Source organism: Pristiophorus japonicus, unplaced genomic scaffold, assembly GCF_044704955.1.
Source record: "Pristiophorus japonicus isolate sPriJap1 unplaced genomic scaffold, sPriJap1.hap1 HAP1_SCAFFOLD_104, whole genome shotgun sequence".
Lineage (NCBI taxonomy): Eukaryota > Metazoa > Chordata > Chondrichthyes > Pristiophoridae > Pristiophorus > Pristiophorus japonicus.
Genome location: NW_027250691.1, coordinates 1694766 through 1708975, shown reverse-complemented (window position 1 = coordinate 1708975; position 14210 = coordinate 1694766). Strand labels below are relative to the sequence as shown.

General features: G+C 44.3%; 1 pseudogene; it reads left to right on the top strand.

Moving 5' to 3' along the window:
• Positions 1-1203: 1203 nt before the first annotated feature.
• On the top strand, positions 1204-8226 carry LOC139241320 (probable G-protein coupled receptor 139; annotated as a pseudogene).
• The last annotated feature ends 5984 nt before the right edge of the window (positions 8227-14210 follow it).

Below are 14210 nucleotides of genomic sequence, written 5' to 3'. Positions count from 1 at the left end.
ATTGCTTTTAGTTGCTTTATTATATTGAGGGTCCGTATTACTTTGAGTTTCTCTGTAGATTTTTTAAAGTTAGTTTGACGTTATTTATTAGTTTGTGGTTCGCTTACTTTAAGGTTCTCTTTTAGTTTGAGGTTATCTTTTAACTTGAGGGTTTGTATTAGATTTAGTTTTAGTTTGAAGTACTTTGTAATATTAAACGATTGGTTTAGTTTGAGATTCTCCATTAATTTGAAGTGCTGTATTATTTTTAATGTCTGTATGACGAGAAGTGCTGCATTTGTTTGCATTGTTTTTGCTGTATCAGTTTGAGGTGCTGTATTACTTTTAGGTGATCTCCGAATATGAGGCTCCGCATGTGTATGAGGTGCTGTATGGGTTGAGAGGCTTAAAAAATATGAGTACCTGTATTAGTTTGAGGACGATCATAGACATTCTTACCATTTTAATTCTTTGACTGCATTTCCCTATTTAAAAGAGCAGTCACTTCCAATACCGCACTTGAACAGCCTTGAGAAGGACATACTAACATTTGTAAATTAACGACTGAATGCCTGCATTTAAAATGGCAGCCACGACCCACTTTGTAGCACAGCAGACCCGAGAGAGAAACTCTAACATTGGGAAAGTGACGACTGAATAGCTACAGTTAAAGAAAGCAGCCACATCACAGAGAGCAGTAGAACAGCCCTGAGAGGGAAACTCTAAAATTAGGAATGTAATTACTGAATAGCTGCAGTTAAAGAAAGCAGTCACATCACTGAGTGCAGTAGACACACCCTCAGAGGCATACACTAACATTGGGAATGTAATTACTGAATGACCACAGCAGAGTAAATTACATCACCCGATTAACATGCGATCTCCAGTTTGGCTTGATGGTTTTTGAAACAACAACCCAATTGCTGGGAGGATACAGCTGGAAACGTTCATGAGTTAATTAAAATGAGCAGAATTGTATAGTCTTTGTGGTTTCCAATTTGAATCTCTGCAGTAAATATATTCGTTCACAACAGGGAGTTAAATCGGCTGTCGTAATCTGCTTGTTCAAGCTTTAAAAATAACTGTTTTGTTCGATGTTGCAACCTCAATGTCCCCGTGGAGTGACCGCAGGGCATAACTTAAAGGCACAGGAATTCTACGTCTCAGAGTATAAATCAGGGAGATTACCTGCAGCACGAAGGGGCACATCGTTTCACATAGAAAATGCTTCCAATTCAACATGCCAAGAAAATATGCTATACATTCATTGCCGTCATTGGTGTTCCTGGTAAGTGACTATAACCATTGAAGTTGAGCACATCTGTGTGTGAGCTGGTCTCTGGTTTTGCTCTGTGACTGAGAATGTTACATCCTGGACTAGTGGTCACTGGTATAGACACCTGATTGGTGATATCATTCCGTTCAGTCAAATGGCCTGAATAACCACTGCGGTTTGATTCAATTGTTCCATCTAAACATAAACGTGTGTGTGTAACTAACAGGCTGATATTATTATCAAGCTATTGTCTTTAGTGGAATTTTTTGTGTACTTTTGAAACATTCCTTACTGAGCGCAACAATCTGAGAGAAGGTATTTGTTGGAGTGTCTGTCACTGTCGGTTTTACTGAATGTGAGTCATACCGGGAGTGGATCATGATACCCCAGTGACCATGTATTACAGGGAATGTCTGTCACTGTAAGATGTACTGAGTGTGTGTCACTAACCAGTGTGGAACACCGTGATCGAGTGACCATGCACTACTGGGAGTGTGTGTCACTGTAGGATATACTGAGTCTCGGTCACTAACCGGTGTGGAACACCGTACCCCAGTGACCATGTATTACTAAGAGTGTGTGTCTCTGTAGGATATACTGATTGTGGGTTATTAAACGTTGTGGAACACCGTACCCCAGTGAACATGTATTACTCGGAGTGTCTGTCACTGTGGCATATATTGAGTGTGGGTCACTAACCGGTGTGGAACACTCTGCACCAGTGAACATGTATTACTGCACGTATGTATCACTGTAGGATATACTGAGCGTGGGACACTAACCGGTGTGGAACACCGTACCCCGTAACCATGTATTAATGGGAGTTTCTGTCACTGTCGGATGTACTCAGTGTGGTTCACTATTTCTTCTGCTTTCGCTTCTGAGGCGTACCCTCGGAATCGAAGAACACTCGATTCCACACTGAAAATTAGTTCCCAGAGGGCTGAAGAGTCCAATGCATGACTTCCATTCTCTGACACAGGTGGGGCAGACGGTGTTTGAACGAACGGAGTTTGGGGTGCCTGGGTTGCTGCGCCCTCATTCCGCTATCTACGCTTGGATTCAGTTTGCTCTGGGCGATATTACTCGAGGTGCTCTGCGCCGTGCGGATGCTTTTCCTCCAATTTGTGCTGGCTTGGGCAGGGATTGCCAGGTGTGGGTGGGGACGTTGCATTTTTTCAAGGAGGCATTGAGTGTGTCATGGTACGTTTCCTCGACCCACCTGTGGCTCGTTAGCAATAAAGAATCACTGAGTTGAGCGTTTGCTTTTTGATTCTCATGTCCGGCATGCCGACGATGTGGCCCGCCCAACGGAGCTGATTGACTGTGGTTAATGCTTCGATGCTGGGGATGTTGGCCTGACCGAGTACACTGATGCTAGTGCGCCACACCGGCCAATAAATTTGCAGGAAATTGCGGAGGCAGGGTTGGTAATTCTCCAGTGCTTTGAGGTGACTGCTGTAAATATTCCATGTCTCTGAAGCATCTAGGAGGGTGGGTATCACTACTGCACTGTAGACCATGAGCTTGAACCAGCTTGAAGAGGTCCTGGTCTTCAATACTTCCTTCCTCAGGCGTCCGAAGGCTGCACTGACACACTGGAGACAGTGTTGGACTTTGCCATCAAAGTCTGCCCTTTTTGACAGTAGGCTCCCGAGGTATGGAAAATGGTCCACATTGTACAGTGTATAGCCCAGTAAATCGGAGCTCTACTGAAACTTGCAGCGGATGGCGAGTTTCCCTGCGCCTACACCCGCTGATACATTCTGAATGTCCCATTTGCAATTTAATTCAATTGCCTCTCACCCTCACCAGCTTTGGGCTGTGAATGAAAACCCTTGCAGGTTACTGATCGTGATCCTGACCCCAGTGCACTGCCCTTGCTGAACGTACAAGTGCTGGACCTCTGGTCTGAACAATGTTCTATCTCCACACTCCAATGATGCCGGTATGGGAGCTCGAATGGTTCCTCGCTATGCTGCCTTTTCGTGCGATTCAGGGAATCTTCGTTGTTCCAATTCTACTCCTATCCCCTCCTTCACATATTTTTAAGTACATTGATGACTGTGGTCGCGCAATTTCCTTTTCTAGCCATGACCTAGAAAAAGTCCTCACTCGCACAAGGTAATGACCACCCATCACCTCATGCCTATGTTTACTGAACGACATTGGCTCCCGGTTAAAGAACGCCACGATTTTGAAAATTCTCATCAATATTTACACATCTCTCCATGGTTTTGCAGCTCCCTACCTCTGTAATCTTTTGCAGCCTCACAACCCCTCAAGATATCTCCGCTCTTCAAATGCTGCCCTCTCGAACATCCCTCATTATACTGCTGAACCATCGATGGCCTTACCTTCAGCTGGTTGGGCCCTTAACTCTGCAATCCCTCCCTGAACCTCTAAGCTTCTCTAATCATCTTTCCATTTTAAAGACGCTCCTTAAAATCAACCCTTTTAGGAAGCTTTTGGTCATATGCCTTAATTTCTTCTTTTTTGTCTTGGTGTCATATGTATCTGAGTTGTCCTGTTAAAACTGCTTTGAAGCGCCTTGGGACGTTTAACTAGGTTAAACGTGCGATATAAATAAAAGTTACTGTTATTATTATTAATAATAATATTAATTATTATAAATATTATTATTCAAAATAATCATTATAATAACAATTATGTGATCAACCTTGCTTAAAATTTGCGACACACTCTCTCCTTCATATGCTTCGACTATCACTCCCTTCCCTTCTGCAACATCTCTAAGTCCATTTCGCAAGATTGGCTCTATACCAATGTCTACCATAAAGCGGCCGACTCTGAGAGCTACCTTGATTATATGATCTCTCACCCAGCTTGCTGGACGGACTCTATTATACTCTACAAATGACGCTGCCTGCGTTTCATCTGTTCCGATAATGCCACATCCCACATCAGTGCTTACAACATGTGTACCTTTCTCTGAGCTGAGGATACCCATCCTCTGTGGTCCTGATCCTGTGTGCCTGTAACCTAGCGTGGAGTGGGTAGGAGAGGAGGGGCAAAGCAGAGTCATGGAGACAGCGAACCTTTGAGTCAATAACTCGGGCTGAGGGGCTACAGTAGTGGGTCGGTTCCCCGGTCAACCACACTCTCTGGTTGATTCTCTTCCTGCAGTGACCATGCTCTGTTCAGAGAAGGTTCACCAGGCTGGTCCCTGAAGTGAATCTGTTCACTTATGAGGAAAGGTTGAGCAGGTTGTGCATATATTCGTTGGAGTTTAGAAGAATGTGCGCTAATGTTATTGAAACGTATAGGATGCTGAGGTGGCTCGACAGTGTAGATGCAAAGAAGCTGTTTCCCCTCATTGCGGAATCTACAACTAGGGGACATAGTTGAAGAATGTTCCTGATGTTGGGGAAGTCCAGAACTAGCTGACATAGTGTAAGGATCAGGGGTATGCCATTTAGGACCAAGATGAGGAGAAAGCTCTTCACTCAGAGCGCTGTTAACCTGAGAAATTCCCTCCCGCAGAGAGTTGTTGATGCAGTTCATAGGATACATTTAAGAGGGAGTTAGGTATGGCCCTTACATTAAAGGGATCAAGGCCTCTGGAGGGAAAGCAGGACAGGTGTTCAGGGAGAATGATCAGCCATGATGTTATTGAATGGTGATGCAGGCTCGAAAGACCCAATGGCCTAGTCCTGCATCTATATACTATGTTTCTATGTTTCTATGGACAGGGTCCTCAATCCAATTTCCCGCATTTATCCACAGCCGAGGATTCCGCACCACTGTGGTGGAAAAGGCACACCGCAGTGTCAATACAATTTGCTGCCTTACTTTCATCGCACCTGATCCTCCCTGCTCGAACTATGATCGGATCCCCTTGTCGTCACCTTAGTCTCAACCAACCCCCACATTCAAGAGTTCATCCTCTGCCATTGCTGTCCCTTCCTTCTTATTCCCACCACCAAACACATCCCCTTTCAACATTCCCAATGGATCGGCCCCTCCATGACAATGTGGACTATTCGTGAATCGCCCCAACAGTTCTCCCCAACCACCGGACCTTCCTCTGCAAAAACTAGGAGATGCAACAGATGCCATTTCACCTCATTCTTTCCATCGTCCAAGGCCTTAAATCTGAAACAGTAATAGACTTGTATTTCCTCCAATGTAGTACACTGTATTCGTTGTTCACGATGCTGTCTCCTGCAGATTAGGGAGGATTAAACAGAGATTGTGTGATTACATTCCTGAACTTCTCCATTGTGTCTGGAAACTTGTCTCTCTCTCTCCCTCTGTCTCACACTCCCCCGGTCACTTGACCCTTCATTTCTACATCCCACTCCCAGTCTCATATCTCTACCTTCGACACTCTAAGATGTTCCCCTTCGTAACTCAATGGGGAGCAGCACCAGATATTTCGATTATGCATTTATTGCAACCCGGCAATAAAACTGAGCTTAAACTTTTCAGAAAAATACTACCGCTCCTCAGAAGGCATGTGCTGGTAATGAAGGATGTCTTCAGTCGAGACACTGGGAGGGGAGGTGGTGTGTGCTGGTGCTTGGGATCGCCACTCGGTATATGACAGGTGGGCTGGTCCGCAGCCCTGGGGTCGGCTGACCTTTCTCCACCACATTGCCGGGCCATGGGAGCCTTCTGATCTTTGCCAGATTAATCTTGCTTCCCCCAGCCCCCTCTCGTCACACTCCGCAATCCTGCTCTATCCAGTTACATCTTCTCTGGACTCATTTCCTGTTTCTTTCCTTGTCCCATTTGTCTTACACCATCATCCCTTTTTCTTTGAATCACTCCTGCCCACCATCCCATCAAAGGCCTTCAACTTTGATCTTTCCTCCACCTACTACAATTTACTGTGCCTCTAACATTGCGTTAAAACTGTTCATTGCTCATGTATGCCATTATTGAAAAAACATTATCACCTGAAACGTTAACTCTGTTTCTCTCTCCACTGATGCTGCCTGACATACTGAGTGTTTTTAGCTTTTTCTGTAATTTATCAGATTTTCAACCGTTTGTATGGGAGTAGTTTAAACAGACGACGAGAGAGGGAGAGCGTGTGGGGCTTACGGAAGGCACACCTGGATCTCCTGGCCCACAACCATGTCCGTGAAGGCACTGACATTGTCCCCGAAGCTGTCCTCGGCTCACTTTAGCTGCCGGGTATCCCGAGGCCTGGTAAACACAGCCAACCATAGTTAAACCCGTAAAATAAGTTAAATCCGTAAAATAGTTTAAACCAGAAGCTGCTATCTGCATTAATATATTTATACTGCAATCCCGCCCGCTGGGATTGCTCGGCTTCCTTCCCAGTGCCCCGTCGCTGCTAAACTCGGAAGCAGTGGGTTGGAGGTAGGTTAGGTTATGGAACATGGAAACATAGAAAATAGGTGCATGAACAGGCCATTCGACCCTTTGAGCGTGCACTGCTATTCAATGAGTTCATGGCTGAACATGCAACTTCAGTACCCCATTATTGCGTTCTCGCCATACCCCTTGATCCCCTAATAGTAAGGACTACATCTAACTCCTTTTTGAATACATTTCGTGAATTGGCCTTTCTGTGGTGGAGAATTCCACAGGTTCACCACTCTCTGAGTGAAGAAGTTTCTCCTCATTTCAATCCTAAATGGCTTACCCATTATCCTTCGACTGTGACCTCTTGTTCTGGACTTCCCCAACATCGGGAACATTCTTCCTGCATCTAACCAATCCAGTCCCGTCAGAATTTCAAACGTTTCCAGCAGATCCCCTTTTATTCTTCTGCATTCCAGTGAATACAAGCCCAGTTGATCCAGTCTTTCTTGATATGTCAGTCCGTCATCCCGGGAATCAGTCTGGTGAACCTTCGCTGCAATAGCAAGAGTGTACTTCCTCAAGTTAGGAGACCAAAACTGAACACAATATTCAAGGTTGGGGTGATATACTTTACATGTTAACCCCTGACCCGGCGTCCAGCCGACCGTTTTTGTGCTAAATCACAGGCCGAACTGTCTGGGCTCAGTCTCCAAGAATGAGTGACCAATAATTGACCGTCTCTTTTCCCTTCTCTTTATTACAGTGAATTTAGTGGCGATTGTGATCCTGTCCCGGGGAAAGTGCGGGCTGTCCACCTGCACCACTCGCTACCTGGTCGCCATGGCAGAGACGGATCTACTGTTTGTCATCACTGACGTCATACTGCGGCAGATCGGATGGTATTATTTCCGGGGATGTTTCCTGCATATCACCCCTGTGTGTACTGTTTTATATCTCCTGTCTCGTGCAGCCGCTGACTGTTCTGTCTGGTTCACCGTTACATTCACCTTTGATCGATTTGTGGCCATTTGTTGGCAGAAGCTGAAAGCCAAATATTGCACCGGGAGAACTGCGGCTGTAGTTCTGGCCACAAGCTGCATTCTGCTCTGTTCGAAAAACGTTCCATACTACTTTACAGTTGAACCTGGATATATAATCGACAATGTTCCGTGGGACTGTTCCTTAATCACCGCCTATTTTACTGAGACCGGATGGGTGGGATTTGACTTGTTTGAAACGATTTTAACCCCACTGCTCCCATTCGCTGTAATTTTGTTGCTCAACGCTCTAACAGTCAGACACATTTTAGTGGCCAGTCGAGTCCGGAGGGGTCTGAGGGGTGAGAGCAAGGGGGAGAATGGCAGTGACCCAGAGATGGAGAGCAGGAGAAAGTCTGTGATTTTACTCTTCACCATATCCGGCAGCTTCATACTGCTGTGGCTGATAATTGTTATAGAGTTCTTTTATTTTAGCATTACAGGAATAAATCCCAGTGATTACAATGATTCTTTTATCAATTTACACAGGTCGGATTTATACTGCGGAATTTAAGTTGTTGTGCAAACACATTTATTTACGGGGTGACCCAGTCCAAGTTCACAGAGCAGTTGAAGAGCACGGTAAAATATCCGGTTACCTCAATTGTACAATTAATTAATAAACAGAACGACTGAGCGCAGCCCACAGGTGGGTCCCAGTGTTTGCAGTCCAGGAATGTAATATTTAGCAACATAATTCATCCATTGAATTACACCAGTAGTGGCTGGTGATCTGATCACACACCCAGCGACGGGGAAAGCAATGTGTGTAGGACACGGCAATATTTCTGATTGAAAATTCCCACATGGTCTTTTGGGAAAGTGCCACGAGCATTCTCTCTGACCTCTTCTGTAAAGGGTCACTGCAGCTATTTACTGCAGAGATACATTGCATCTTCCAGAGTGAGAGGCTCGACAATAGGTAGGCAGGCAAGTTTGAGCTCTCGTTCAGTGGGTTATATTATAGAGAACATAGAGCAGAGAATCAGGCTATTCGGCCCAGCCAGTCTGTGCTGGTGAGTATGCTTCGCACTATATCAGAAAGTGAGAAACTGAATGAGCAGAGGTGCAATGTATGACGTGTCAGACTGAGGAGGAGGTCCAGACCATACACACTTCACACTGACAGGGAGAAGAGTTCTTACATAGACTTACCTTGCACACCTGCCTTCGGAAACTGCGCTTCCACAAAGTGGTTACCACTGAAATATCAACATAAGAACATAAGAACATATGAATTAGAAACAGGAGTAGGCCATCTAGCCCCTCGAGCCTGCTCCGCCGTTCAACAAGATCATGACCGATCTGGCCGTGGAATCAGTTACTCTTTCCGGCCCACTCCCCATAACCCTTTAATACCTAATTGGTTAAAAATCTATCTCTCTGTGATTTGAATACATTCAATGAGCTAGCCTCATCTGCTTCCTTGGGAAGAGAATTCCACAGATTCACAACGCTCTGGGAGAAGAAATTCCTGCTCAACTCAGTTTTAAATTGGGTCCCCCGTATTTTGAGTCTTTGCCCCCTAGTTCTAGTCTCCCCGACCAGTGTAAACAACCTCTCTGCCTCTATCTTTTCTATCCCTTTCATTATTTTAAATGTTTCGATAAGATCATCCCTCATCCTTCTGAAAACCAGCGCGTAAAGACCCAGTCTACTCAATCAATCATCATAAAGTAACCCGCTCATCTCTGGAATCAGCCGAGTGAATCGTCTCTGTACCCCCTCCAAAGCTGGTAATCCTTCCTTTAGTAAGGTAACCAAAACAGCATGCAGTACTTCAGGTGCGGCATCACCAAAACCCGATACAGTTGCAGCAGGACGTCCCTGCTTTTGTGCTCTATCCCTCTCGCAATGATGGCCAACATTTCATTCGCCTTCCCGATTACCTGCTGCACGTGCAAACTAACTTTTTGGGATTAATGCACAAGGACCCCCAGGTCCCTCCGCACCGCAGCATGTTGCAATTTCTCCCCGTTCAAATAATATTCCCATTTTACTGTTTTTTTTCCGAGTTGGGTGACCTCACATTTTCCAGACATTGTATTGCATCTGCCAAACCTTAGATAATTCGCAAAACCTATCTCAATCTCTTTGCAGCCTCTCTATTTCCTCTACACAACCCGCTTTCCCACTAATCTTTGTGGCATCTGCAAATTTTGTTACAGTACACTCTGTCTCCTCTTCCAGTCATCTATGTATATTTTATTCGGGTCGTAATCTGACAGACCTCTGTCGTGCCTGTTTATGTATTCGCGGCCCAGTCGGACAGAAAGCTGGCATGTGTGTACCTGTATTCGGGTACCAGTCAGACACGCCTCTGCCCTCACTGTGTCGATATCCGATTCCCAGTGGGATAAAGCCCACTCCTATCTGTATCTGTATTCTCTGTGAATATCCTACCTGTAATTTTAGGGTGGAGCCTATTGTTCTGGATTCCACTCCAGAGGATATAGTTTTCCTCCAACTAGCGCATCGAATGCCTAATTTGTTTTAGCAATTTCAAGTTAATCGAAATCGAATTCTAAAGTCACGTGAACGCGAGGGAAGCTAATGCAATTCTTTAAATCCAGCAGCATTATGTTGAATCCCCCATGGCCAATATGTTCTATTTTCACCTTTAGTCGGTGTGCCATTATTTTTCCAATCACCGACGTTAAGCTGTCTGTTCGACAGTGTACTGGGCATGTTCTATCTCCTTTCTTAAATATGGGTATTACTTTAGCTTTCTGGCTGTGTTCTGGCTGTACACGTTACACTAACATCGAAACATAGAAACATAGAAAATAGCTGCAGGAGTAGACCATTCGGCCATTCTAGCCTGCACCGCCATTCAATGAGTTCATGGCTGAACGTGCAACTTCAGTACCCCATTCCTGCTTTCTCGCCAAACCCCTTGATCGCCCCAATTAGTAAGGACTTCATCGAACTACTTTTTGAATATATTTATTGAATTGGCCGCAACAACTTTCTGTGGCAGAGAACTCCACAGGTTCATCACTCTCTGGGTGAAGAAGCTCCTCCTCATCTCGGCCCTAAATGGCTTACCCCTTCTCCTTAAACTGTGTCCCCTGGTTCTGGATTTCCCCAACACTGGGTACATTCTTTCTGCATCTAACCTCTCTAACCCCCTCAGAATGTTAAAGGTTTCTATGAGGTCCCCTCTCATTCTTCTGAACTCCAGTGAATACAAGCCCAGTTGATCCAGTCTTTTTTGATTGGTCAGTAACGCCATCCCGGAAATCAGTCTGGTGAACCTTCACTGCACTCCCTCAATAGCAAGAATGTTCTTCCTTAGGTTAGGAGACCAAAACTGTACACAATACTCCATGTGTGGCCTCCCCAAGGCCCTGTACAACTGTAGAAACACCACCCTGCCCCTGTGCTCAGATCCCCTCGCTATGAAGGCCAACATGCCATTTGCTTTATTAACCGCCTGCTGTACCTGCATGCCAACCTTCAATGACTGATGTACCATGACACCCAGGTCTCGTTGCACCTCCCCTTTTCGTATTCTGTCACCATTCAGATAATAGTCTGTCTCTCTGTTTTTATCACCAAAGCGGATAACCTCACAATTATCCGCATTATACTTCATCTGCCATGCATTTGCCAACTAACCTAACCTATCCAAATCAATCTGCATTCTCATCGCATCCTCCTCGCTGCTCACACTTCCACCCAACTTAGTGTCATCCGCAAATTTGGAGATAATACATTTAATCCCCTCGTCTAAATCATTAATGTACAGTGTAAACAGCTGGGGCCCCAGCGCAGAACCTTGTGGTACCCCACAAGTCACTGCCTGCCATTCTGAAAAGTCCCCATTTACTCCTACTCTTTGCTTCCTGTATGACAACCAGTTCTAAATCCATGTCAGCACAGTACACCCAATCCCATGTGCTTTAACTTTGTACATTAATCTCTTGTGTGGGACTTTGTTGAAAACCTTCTGAAAGTCCAAATATACCACATCAACTGTTTCTCCCTGGTCCACTCTACTGGAAACATCCTCAAAAAATTCCAGAAGATTTATCAAGCGTGATTTCCCTTTCACAAATCCATGCTGACTTGGTCCTATCTTGTCACCTCTTTCCAAATGCACTGCTATGAAATCCTTAATAATTGATTCCATCATTTTACCCACTACCGTTGTCAGGCTGACCGGTCTATAATTCCCTGTTATCTCTCTGCCTCCTTTTTTAAAGAGTGGGGTTACATTGGCTACCCTCCACTCCATAGGAACTGATCCAGAGACAATGGAATGTTGGAAAATGACTGTCAATGCATTCGCTATTTCCAAGGCCACCCTCCTTAATACTCTGGGATGTAGTCCATCAGGCCCTGGGGATTTATCGGCCTTCAATCACAAAAATTTCCCCAACACAATTTCCCGACTAATAAGGATTTCCCTCAGTTCCTCCTCCTTACTCGACCCTCCTTCCCCTTTTATATCCGGAAGGTTGTTTGTTTCCTCCTTTGAGAATACCGAACCAAAGTACTTGTTCAATTACTTTGTTCCACGTTATGACATCCCCTGATTCTGACTGCAGGGGACCTACATTTGTCTTTATTAACCTTTTTCTCTTTACATATCGATAGAAAATTTTGCAATACGTCTTAATGTTCCCTGCAAGCTTCATCTCGTACTCCATTTTCCCTGCCCTAATCAAAACCTTTGTCCTCCTCTGCTGAGTTCTAAATTTCTCCCAGTCCCCGGGTTCGCTGCTATTTCTGGCCAATATTTATGCCACTTCCTTGGATTTAATACTATCCCTGATTTCCCTTGAAGCCACGGTTGAGCCACCTTCCCTTTTTTATTTTTACGCCAGACAGGAATGTACAATTTGTTCATCCATGCGATCTCTAAATGTCTGCCATTGCCCATCCACAGTCAACCTCTAACGTATCATTCGCCAATCTATCCAAGCCAATTCACGCCTCATACCTTCAAAGTTACCCTTCTTTAAGTTCTGGACCATGGTCTCCGAATTAACTGTTTCATTCTCCATCCTGAAACAGAATTCCACCATATTATGGTCAATCTTCCCCAAGGGGCCTCGCACAACGGGATTGCTCAACAATCCTCTCTCATTGCACAACACGCAGTCTAAGATGGCCTCCCCCCGAGTTGGTTCCTCGACATATTGTGTAAAAAAACATCCCTTATGCACTCCAGGAATTCCTCCTCCACCGTACTGCTTCCCGTTTGGTAAGCCCAATCTATGTGCATATTAAAGTCACCCATTATAACTGCTGCACCTTTATTGCATGCACCCATAATTTCCTGTTTGATGCCCTCCCCAACATCACTACTACTGTTTGGAGGTCTGTACACAATTCCCACAAACGTTTTTTGCCCTTTGGTTTTCTGTAGCTCTACCCATATAGATTCCACATCATCCAAGCTAATGTCCTTCCTAACTATTGCATTAATCTCCGCCTTAACCAGCAATGCTAACCCACTTCCATTTCCTTTGATTCTTTCCTTCCTGAATGTTAATTACCCCTGGATGTTGAGTTCCAAGCCCTGATCATCCTGGAGCCACGTCTCTGTAATCCCAATCACAACCTAACGAAATGTATGTAATAGTGCCTCTGCGATCTCCACTTTAAATTGGTTTAAATTGTGCAGATGTAATCCGTCCGGGTTTTATTCTCTTTGAGTTTGCTTAGTTTATTTAATAGCTCTCCACTTTTTATTTTAAATGCAATTAACTCCTTGTTAATCTCATCGTCTAATATCATGTTCACCTGCTCTGTTGTCCTGATAAATAACGAAGCAAAGCAAGTATTTTATATTTCTGCCAACTCTCTATCGCTGCCTGTGGTATCATGCTGTCCAGTCTTCTCTGGTCATATTCCTATTCCAGCCTTCCTTTTTAATTGATGTACCTGTAAAACATATTACTATTTTCTTCTTTGTTCCTTGATAATTTAAGGTCACAGTTGCTCTCTGCCTTTCTAATAGTTTTTGACTTCATTCCTACTCTCTCCATATTCTCGCTGATCATGCTGACTATGCTGTCCATGGAATTAGTGCGTGCATCTACACTTAACTTAATTTTTTTCTGTATATCTTTATTCATCATTAGTGTTCAGTTTGTTCTTATTTTTAGCAGAATATCTATTTTCCCGAAATCTGCTGCACACCGTTTCAAATGTTTCCCTTTGCTATTTTTGTCATGTTTTTCCAATATTGTTGGTCATTTTATTTCCCCATGTTCTATTCGCAAAACCAACTTTTCTCCAGTCAATTAAAGTGGTCTTCGTCATACTTATGTCCATTTTAATTATCACCTGACAGCATATTATTTTATTATTGGATAGATGTATCGCAACTTTTAGTTACAGTATCTTCTCTGCTTTATTCTGTATTAAGACATCCAATAGCGAACCCTTCCTTTTTGGTCTCCTTATCGATTGGGTTTGAAAGGATTCATTTAGGCATCGTGGGAACTACATTCCCTCATCCTCTTCCCCACCTCTTTTGTCCAATTAATATCGCAGTAGTTGAAAGTTCACGTGATTATTATTCCTTATATTTCTGCTCATTTCCCTATGGAACAACCCGAATCATGTGTTCGATCCTTTCGGTAGGCGTAAATAGGCGTAATTTA